At 43.1% G+C, this 9,259-nt stretch overlaps 1 long non-coding RNA gene across 1 annotated transcript; it reads left to right on the top strand.

Annotated features, from left to right (window-relative positions):
- The first annotated feature begins 1,160 nt into the window (after positions 1–1,160).
- Positions 1,161–8,341, top strand: LOC118165869. Its single transcript, XR_004750273.1, has 2 exons — positions 1,161–1,363; positions 7,641–8,341. It is a non-coding gene; the product is annotated as an uncharacterized LOC118165869 (long non-coding RNA).
- The last annotated feature ends 918 nt before the right edge of the window (positions 8,342–9,259 follow it).

The following is a 9,259-nucleotide window of genomic DNA, read 5'->3' as shown; positions in this document are numbered from 1 at the left end:
TCACTGCTCTATTAAACTAAGGCATTACAATGGCTGTGAGATGAGTGGTGACCAAAAAGCCTTGATGACCAAAGATGCCCCAAACTTCTGAGCCCTGGGCAGCCAGTGTCCAGCAATTGAGAGGCACGAACACCCACGAGGCTGATCTTCAAGCTTCAAAGAGTCCTAGGCATCCTGCCTCACATCAGTCTCTCTCAGTGAAGGAGGGGAAGCACCAGACAGGGAAGGGCACCTCGGTGGAACACTCTCTGGCCTGGGAGACAAGCTCCATCAGGATAATCCAACACTGATTTTAATTTCTTGGTGTCTGTGGCCAGAGATCTCTGGCCCACTTAACAGCTGGTATTAAAGTCATTAAAATAGGGCAGTGTAATTAGAAACTCTTGCCAGGCCAAGATAGGCATTACAAAAGTGATAAATGTCATTTCAACTTTCACATATAGTTGAGAGCATCCTGAACATACAAGAAGAGTACTCAGCCAAAATCAACCTGGAATTAAGACTCATCTTGACAAGCCTTTTCCTTTTACTAGTCACCTGAGAAATATCAACATTTTCCACATTTTGAATTTCATGTTCCTGTCTGTACTTTGATGACCAGAAGCCTCATGGCTTCAGGAAACACAATGAGAAATTTCATTCAGTAGCCAACATACTTCACTGGTCCCCACAACAAATGGATGACAACAAATTCTGACAACTTTAAATTAGTGAAAAACAGGGATGCCAATGCTTAAATACAGAGGATCTATGAATAAATCAATGAGTGGGATATTTATCACTGACTTAGTTGATTAGCTCTCTCTCTCAAGCCGTATGAGCTAATTTTGCTGGCTGCACACAGCGTTTTGGCAAGGATTTCAACCTTTTCCCTCTGAGATATCCACAGAAGATCCAGCTATATTAGCAACTGATATCACATTGACTGCTCAGTTTGGTGTGAAACTTTATGGCTGTCATCAAGACAAGTGGAGAAGTTGTCTTTGCAGGTGATTTTATAAGAGCAACTGTGAGCTAGGATGGGTGAGAAAAATGAAAGTTTCACACCTGTGCCTGCACACGAGAAACAGGTGTGTTACTGCATTTCAGGTGAAGCAAGGGGAGTTTCTCTGGTTCCCAGGAGGGTTTTTCATGCTGATGCCATATCCCATGCTGGGAGGTTATTGGCACTTTGAGCATTCGATGTTGTCCTAGCCCTAAGGAACTGCTGCAGATCCCCAACCATCTGCAAATCCCCTAGGCAGCCACTCCATCCTGCCTTGCTTGCTGCCAGCCACAGCGTTGTCTCAGTCTGAGCCCACACCACAGCCTGAGCTCTCCTCTTCCTCACCCTGGGAATGGCAGTAGATAAAACATCAATAAGGTATGACTATTTGTTCTATTTATTGCTCAAAAGAAGAGTCCTGCTTTGGCACACAGTACTTTTATTTTTATAAGATCCTGTTCTGCAGAACAACAACAAAAAAAGGCAGATAAATGAATCTGTATTATATATAGATTTGCATTGCCTTTTTTAAGCCTTCAGGCCAACATTCAAGTATTTCTAGTAATGATCCAGGATGCTAAACAATTTTTAAAATCTTATTACAAAAGCTTGTCAGCTTGCTTTTAACAAAAGGAAAAGCTGGATTAACATATGAAGCCTGAAATATTGCCAACTATAAAAGAATATCACCTTTTTTTTTTTTTTTCTTTAATTATCTGAAATGCTTCTGAATTCCCAACATAGCTATTGGGATCCAAGGTTATGATCTAAGAGAAAAGATATTTTCATTTAATTAAAGTAGTCCTTTACATTTTTTTAAAGTTACTTTCAAAACATTCATATCACTGTTTATGAGCTTTGGGAGGACAAGGAGCTCTGAGGATTGCTAATGACATGCAGATAGCCATATGGTTCTCTCACCTCTGCTGTTTTCCCTGGGACTGATCCTTCCCTGTCTGTGCCAGATGCAAAGTAGTAGCAATGTATGTCTCTTCTATGGAGCTTTGTAGCCTTTGGTGGCAAAGCACTGAATGATTCTGTCACAGATGAGAGATGAAGGCACAGGAGATGAGTTGGTTTGACACCCACTGCAGATTGGTGGCAAAGCTCGTCCCAGAGCAGCGCCGTACGCTGTGACCTGTGCTAGGTGTGAAACATTATCACCTGAAACTGTTGACTCCTTCACAGCCCTTTGCTACTGCAGATGTAAAGAATGGGGAAACATCCATGGATTTCAGTGATTTTTCACCTCACTGGGAAGTCGGACATAACATCATCAGCATGATTAAATCAGAGCACTAAGAATTTATCATGTAATTAGTATTTAATAAGAGATCAGTTTGGTTGCACCCTCAGACAAGTAAGTTCACTCAAAGCAATGCTCCAGTCACTCTTTTTGGGGGCTGTGTGTTACAGTCCCAGCATGGAGCGCTCTCACCTGGAGTTCAGTTTTACCTGCCATGCTGGCAAAGCAAACAGCAGGCTGAATAAAAGAGCCAAAGCAACATGACAGCACAAAGAAATCCATACAAAGGGATCTCCTGGCTTTCACCAGTTAAATGGTGAAACAGTTTGATTTTCTTTTCTTCCTCAAAAGTTAAACCATGCTGACCTCCCTCAGAGCCACAGCTGTACTCACGAGGTCTAGCTCCGTGCCTAATTACCAGAACGCTGTCTATGATGGAGCCTATTTTTAAATAACTTCCCTTCCATATTTGAAATCAAAGAGAGAGTATGTGATGTAAAGAACAGTCTAGGTCCAAATAAAGTTTTAAAATTATAAGAGAGGAAGTAAAGAACAAGTAAAGGAAGAGAAGGATGGTCTAGCAGCCAAGATAAGGCTCATAAATTCCATAAGCTTAAGGGCAGAGGAGTCATTGGAGAGTCAGCCCTGTACATATTGCAGGCCACCAAATATCACCCTGTTAGGCCTGCAGTGAACTAAGGCTGACTGCAGCATAGTTGGTATTGCAACAAAGGCTTGCATCGCTGATTTATTTTGTCATATCTTCAGTGAAATACTAACAAAATGGTCATTGCAATGAAAGAAAAAATTCAGTAGTTAGGGTGGAAATACAGTGAAAATAAATCATTTTTTTAAAAAGCTTGCCTTGAAACTGTCTTGGATAAGAAGCATGGCAGGGTGATAGCTGGAGGATCAGTGGTTGTGTCTATATCACCTTGTTGACTAGAGGCTTGGGCCAGCTTTGCTGGTGTCCCACGTGGTCACCACTGGAGCTCTGGATCCTCACAGGGAAGCATATCTTTCCTGCCAATGCACGGAGACCTCACCTTGCCCAGGGAGGCAAGATGGGTGCAAACACCACAGACCTCCTGGTCCAAGGGGGCTGAAGCGCCTGCTTGGGGAATGTGGGCATGGTCACGGGCATGGAGCTGCCCGTCCTCCTTACTTCAGAATGGCTCCATGGCATGGGGAAGCTTGGGCAGGTGCTGTGGGGAGCATCACTCTTCCAAAAAGGCTGTTTGGGTAGCAGAATAACCCTCTCCTTAACTGGCACCACTCTTTGCAGAAAAAAAAGAGCACGGGACGTATCAGATGGAAACAAAATGGCAAGAGGAGACTGAAAATTAAGACACCTCTTGAGTGTAAGCAGGTTTTCCTTCTCTCTACAGGCTCACTGTCTCCTTCCATGCTAAATAAAGCACCTGGTGAGAGCCTGGCGTGCAGATGGCCCTGTCGTGGTTCGCACAGTGCGCAGCCCGCCAAATCTGGCACACAGCTGTTTCGATTTCTTTTTGCCAGGCTGCCAGCTCAAGATTGTTTTTACTTTTCTTTCACATTTTCTGCTCTCTCTGTACTCAGCCTTACCCTCCGCGATGTAAATTGGAAGAGCAGATGTATAATCTGGGAAATTTTCCACATCCATCTTTTAAAGAGGAAGGTGGATAAGCTAACTCAGCTCTTTAAGGCCCCAGTTCGGAAAAGGCACTTTAAGCACATGCTTAAGTCCTGTTGATTTAGGAAAGGCAAAAAAGACTGGTGATTTCATAGGTCTTAAACACATGCTTATGTGTCCTTCCTGAAGAGCAATATGCACCTGAACAGTGGCCTGATTATGCCAGTGCGGAAGGCACAAAAATGAGTGTTCACTATAAAATACACAAATCAAGTAGTGCCCCAGCTTAGTTCTTTAAAACAACCACAGTTTCATTGATTTTTAAGGTCAAAGAAATGTGCTTACCCTAGACTCGTTAGTATCAGAGCAAACAAAATCCATAGCAAATATCTAAATCCTGGTTACCCTAAATCTTCCAAGCTCTTCCTCTGCCAATAAACCTCTACAGCTGTTATCCCTTAATAAAAATATTGACAGAGTTTCCTTAGGGGGCACATTCGGATTTTAGAAAGGAGAAGGAAAAAAAAAAAAAAAAAAAAAAAAGGCAGTGAAGACTTCTATGAGGAGGATGGCTTCCACCAGATGTGGGGGTTAAATATTCTCCTCAGCTGCTGCAGCACCACAGAGAAATGTGCTGCAGCACAGGCGACTTTGCTGATTGATCAGCTGCGCCTGGGAACATGCAGCGAACCAGAGAAAGCTGCTCCCTGTGAGAGCCCAGAGAGCTGCAGTGGTTTCACATCACACATGCTGGTTTTTGCCCTTTGTCTTCTTTTGCTCCCCCCTCCCAGCACCACTCTGCAGGCTGCTCTGTACGCAGGCATTGTCTGGCACACTGGTGGAGGGAGAGGTGGGCAACCCACTCCAACCCAAGGAGCTGTTGGTGGCATTCCCATAGTCCTGTGACTGGCTGTCCCCTTTGGTCCCTGTGTCTGTTGCCACCTAAGCTATGAGTCCCAGTCCCCCTGTAGCACTGTGAGCCCAGCATCTGCACCAGCTGCTTTAAATGAAACAGGCAGAAGTCTCTCCCAGGTGTTGCTGGTATCATCTCCCAACATAGCTGATGAGCAAAGCAAACCAGTGAAACAGAGCTAACCACTGGGGCTAATGATCAGTCATTGCTGCCTTCTTCAACATCCCTTTCTGAGGGAAGAACGTGCTCTCTTGGGATGACTTGTGGACTTCATGAACACTGAGCCACAGATCAACAAGCACCGGGGCACAAATATGGTGATTTGGCCTTTGTTGGCTTATCATTTCTTCCAAGAGGTTTCTGCAGAGGTCTCCATATGAATCCAGGCTTGCTTTGCCCTCTCTTTCAGGAAGAGCTGAAGAGATCAGATAGCCAAAAGGCTGAGGATCACCTCTCTGTTCCTGGTACACTGTTAGCTATCAACAGGCAAAAGTCACAGAAAGGAAGGAAGAAGAAACAGAGCTGGAGAAATTAATGAGGAGGCAGATTTGCCTCGTCTTTTCCCTTAATCATGGTTTGGGGCAGATTAGCAGAGATCAGCTTTCATTGCAGCTGCCTATGTTGTATTTGACCCTATGGAGAAAGAATGAATTTTGTCCCCAAGCCTGGAAGTCAGGCACCCGAGCCGAGCTCTGATTTCTCTTAAATAATTTTAATTAAACAAGGGGAAAAAAAAAAGTGAACTGACAGTTATGAATAATGAAGTGCAAATGGGCTATGAATACAATAAGAACTAATTAAACAGTGAGGGTAAGACCATGTTGATTTATTTCCTTTTTTTTTTTTTTTTTTTTTTTTTTTTGTCATCAGACTTTTAAATGAAATACATGTGCATTAGGCCGAAAGAGGGATTTAAATCTGCTGCACACACTTTCCTTCAGAGCACAACACATGACAGATGTTAGTCACATCACTTAGTGCACTACTGCCTTGGGTTCAGGCCCTAGTGAGCAGTGCAGCATAGGAACCCATACTGGGAGGGCATAGAAAATAGTGCTGGAGAAGTACATTTTACCTTCTGCTATGGATGTGCTTGAACAAGTGTACGAGGAACCTCTAGCACAGCAAACACTGTAACACCAAATCATCCCCAAGTGCTAAGATGCTTCAGCCTGTTCTAATAAAAGTATCTGCATTACCCTAACATGTTACTACTGAAGATGTGCAAATAACAATAGCAATATATCGCGCCACAGTGAAAATGAAATCACTGGCAAGGGACTATCCCACAGACCACCTGCAGATTATATATCATTTTGTTTCAGAAAAGCCGGAGCAGGGGGAAAGAAGGGATTATTTTATTCCACAGAATAGCATCAAGCTGTAAATGATACAGGCAATATTCATTGCTCATTCCCAAAGAGGGAAGCAAGGGCCAGCTACAGAGAATGAGAAGGCTCTACTGAGGGGTTTCCTGGCTGAACTCCTCCACAGGCTCCTTACTGCTGGTTCCCAGGCAAATGACAGGAAAAGCACTGGAAAAGGTGACCCAGTAGCTGACCAAGTAGCTTTTGCCTCCCCTTACCTGGCACTGCAGATCCCATCCTTTCACTAGCACTCACTCCCACCCTAGTGGAAGTGGGTGGCTGAGCATCATCTAAATGTTACTGAAAACTGGCTGCTTGCCTCCCTGCTCGAGACTGACTCCAGACTCGCCAGGTTTTGCAGAACATCCCTCAAATTCCCTTGTCCCGCCTTTACTGCTCATCACGTTCCTCTCCAGCAGAAAATGTCGTTGAGTTTGGGTCTGTTAACACCCAGACAAGCCATATTTTTTCAATTGTCCTACGGAGCGGACCGTGTGATGTGGTTGCTGTGGAGATGGTTAAAGCCGCGGCAGTAGAGCCGAGGATGGATCACTCTGTGCATTCCTTGCTCCTTACACATTTGCCTACACAACTGGCGTGGAGAAGGAGGGCAGAGGTAGGTGGGCCTTTGGCTCAGGCCACCACAGCAGGTTTCCTGCTCCTACAGGTAGGAGGCCGCACGTGGTTCCTGGGAAGCCCCTTTTAAGTTGTGCCCTGCTCTCCTTCCCCACTCTTTGCTTAGGGGGACTGACATCCACCTACAAACCTTTGAAGGCCCTTTGAGAACCCATGTTCAGAGAGCTGCAAAACTCACTGAAGCAGTTTGGCCTTTCTACACACATTTTTTTTTTTTTTTTTTCCTGAAAACAGAGAGGGGCAGCGTTTTCACAGAGCTTGCTTGCACACAGAAAGTCTCCTTTATGAATCTATGCCGTGAAAAAGTGCTCTTTTTGTGAATAAAGCCTCAACTGTCTGCTAGCAGCACTAACACACTGACATCACTCTGCAAACATTTTCACGTAATACAGTTTCTGACAAGCTTTGTTTCCACTCGGCTCAAATTACTTGGAAAAATCACACTTTTCCCATTAAAAAATCTTTTTGTTCTTTAAGCAGCTTCCAAGGCACTCCACCCCACCAGCTTGCACTTGGAGCTGGTTCATCCCACTTGGCCAGGCCCTGCAGCCAGAAGAGGCAGGGTCCTCAGTGCCGAGGGCAGGTGGGAGCTGGACAGATGCTCTCCGTCTCCAGCGCACACATTACACAGAGAGCACAACTGCTTAAGTACTTGCAGCTCTGGCAGCAGAGCTTACAAAGTTATGCACCCTGAAGAACAAGCAAATTTTTTTTTTGGCAGCTTGCAAAGTAAAGCAAGTAACTCCCTGCTTTCTACTCAGAGATTAAAAATTCAGGTGAAATTCTCACAGGGTTTATTTGCGTAAGTAAAAGCATCCCGAGCTTCTGAGCAAGGTCCGGATTTGCTGATACACTCTGGATGCTTTGTATTTTCCTGACAGCCACAGAACAGCTCACAGAGGCCAGCTGGTGACGCAAAAGAGTGGAGAGGAACTGGATTTGCCTGCAGAAAAAGATGTCACATATCTTAGTGGACTGACATTAGAGATTTGATATGTGCCTTGAAAATGAAGAGTGAAGGAATTGATAATTATTGTCATGTTAATTTTCCTGGGGTGTGTCTTCAGAAGGTCTGTCTTTCGTGGCTGTGGCTTGGACTGAAGCTTATACTCCAGGACAGAGCATTAAGAACAAATCAACTTGATTGTATATATGTCTACTTGACAGCAGATGGAAATTCTTAGCTGGAAATTAAGACTGAATTTCCATTTTCACTAAGTCAGTGCAAATTTGTGGAAGGAGAAACATAACAAAACAAACAAAAATAGCTTAGGAATTAGTCAGTGTACATTATCTTTACTATAGGAAAAAATATGTTGTTTTCAAGGCTGGACTATTTTTAATATGGGTAATGACCTTAGTGTCACTTCCTCTATGAAACTTGTACTGTAACACCTTTGTACTTGATTCACTTCCTGAATTACTGAATGAAGCTAAAGTGTTTTGTCAGTGAGAAGGCAAAGTTCAAGCACTATCCACATGCAAACTTGGGGCTTTCAAAGAAGCTATGAATGTTGAACATTTGGTCTCACTAAGAAGTATTTTGCTTCTAGAAATAATGTGACTCTATTATAATCTGAAAGGTTTTCTTATTTTTTAACTACAAACAAACAAACAAATTACAATTCTTTTGTATTGCTTCATCAGCTTTTCTTTAATTATGATTGGATTATTATTGGATAAAGGAGGCAATTTCATTATCCGTATTTTGCAGTTGGAGAAAATGCAAGGAGTGAAGTGGCCATGCACCAGACTAATGGAAAGGCAGGGAGAGCACCTATGGCTGTAGAGTCCCAGCACAGTGCTTCAGCATAAACTGCTGCTCTGCAGAGCATTCTTACAGGCTAGAGAACAACGTGAAAAGGGCTGAGATTCCTCATGCTGTCATTTTGTTGGAAATGAGAAAGAAATGTCAGTTCAATATGGACCTCTTCAAAAAAAAAAAAAAAAAGAAAGAAAGAAAGAAAGAGAAATGGCACTGTAGTAATACTGTATGTGTTTCAAACTATTGATTTTTTTTTTCACTTTGTCTCCATTCCCTTCTGCACAGTATTTGTATATTGACCATCTAAATATCCTCCTGGGATTAGGCATGATCTCTTTTTTTGTTTGTTTATTTGTTTCCTTTCATGGTACCAGTGTTTAACAGTGGGAATAATCACGTTCCCTTGACCAATGATTTTTTATTCCAAGGTAACTTCATTAACTAATATACTAAGACTTGCTTAATTTCACTAAAAAGTGCCTATTAAGATTGGGAATCATCTACAATTCTTGCTGCATAAGTACAAAATGCAGAGATTTTGTGTCTTGCTTGACTTAAAGGAAAACAGAAGTCATACAGAAGGGATGAACACTGGTACTGCATAGAAGCACAGAGGAAAGACCAGAAATATTCCTTATTCATTTACAATGAAAGATGAAGATATTGGTTTAAATTATTGGAGCTACACAGAGGCAGGCAGGTGGGATGTGGTGGAAAAGGGAGGTGGGAGATGGG

Source organism: Oxyura jamaicensis, chromosome 4, assembly GCF_011077185.1.
Source record: "Oxyura jamaicensis isolate SHBP4307 breed ruddy duck chromosome 4, BPBGC_Ojam_1.0, whole genome shotgun sequence".
In the NCBI taxonomy this organism is placed as follows: domain Eukaryota; kingdom Metazoa; phylum Chordata; class Aves; order Anseriformes; family Anatidae; genus Oxyura; species Oxyura jamaicensis.
Note: the sequence above shows the minus strand (reverse complement) of the source record. Positions and strands in the feature narration are given on the sequence as shown.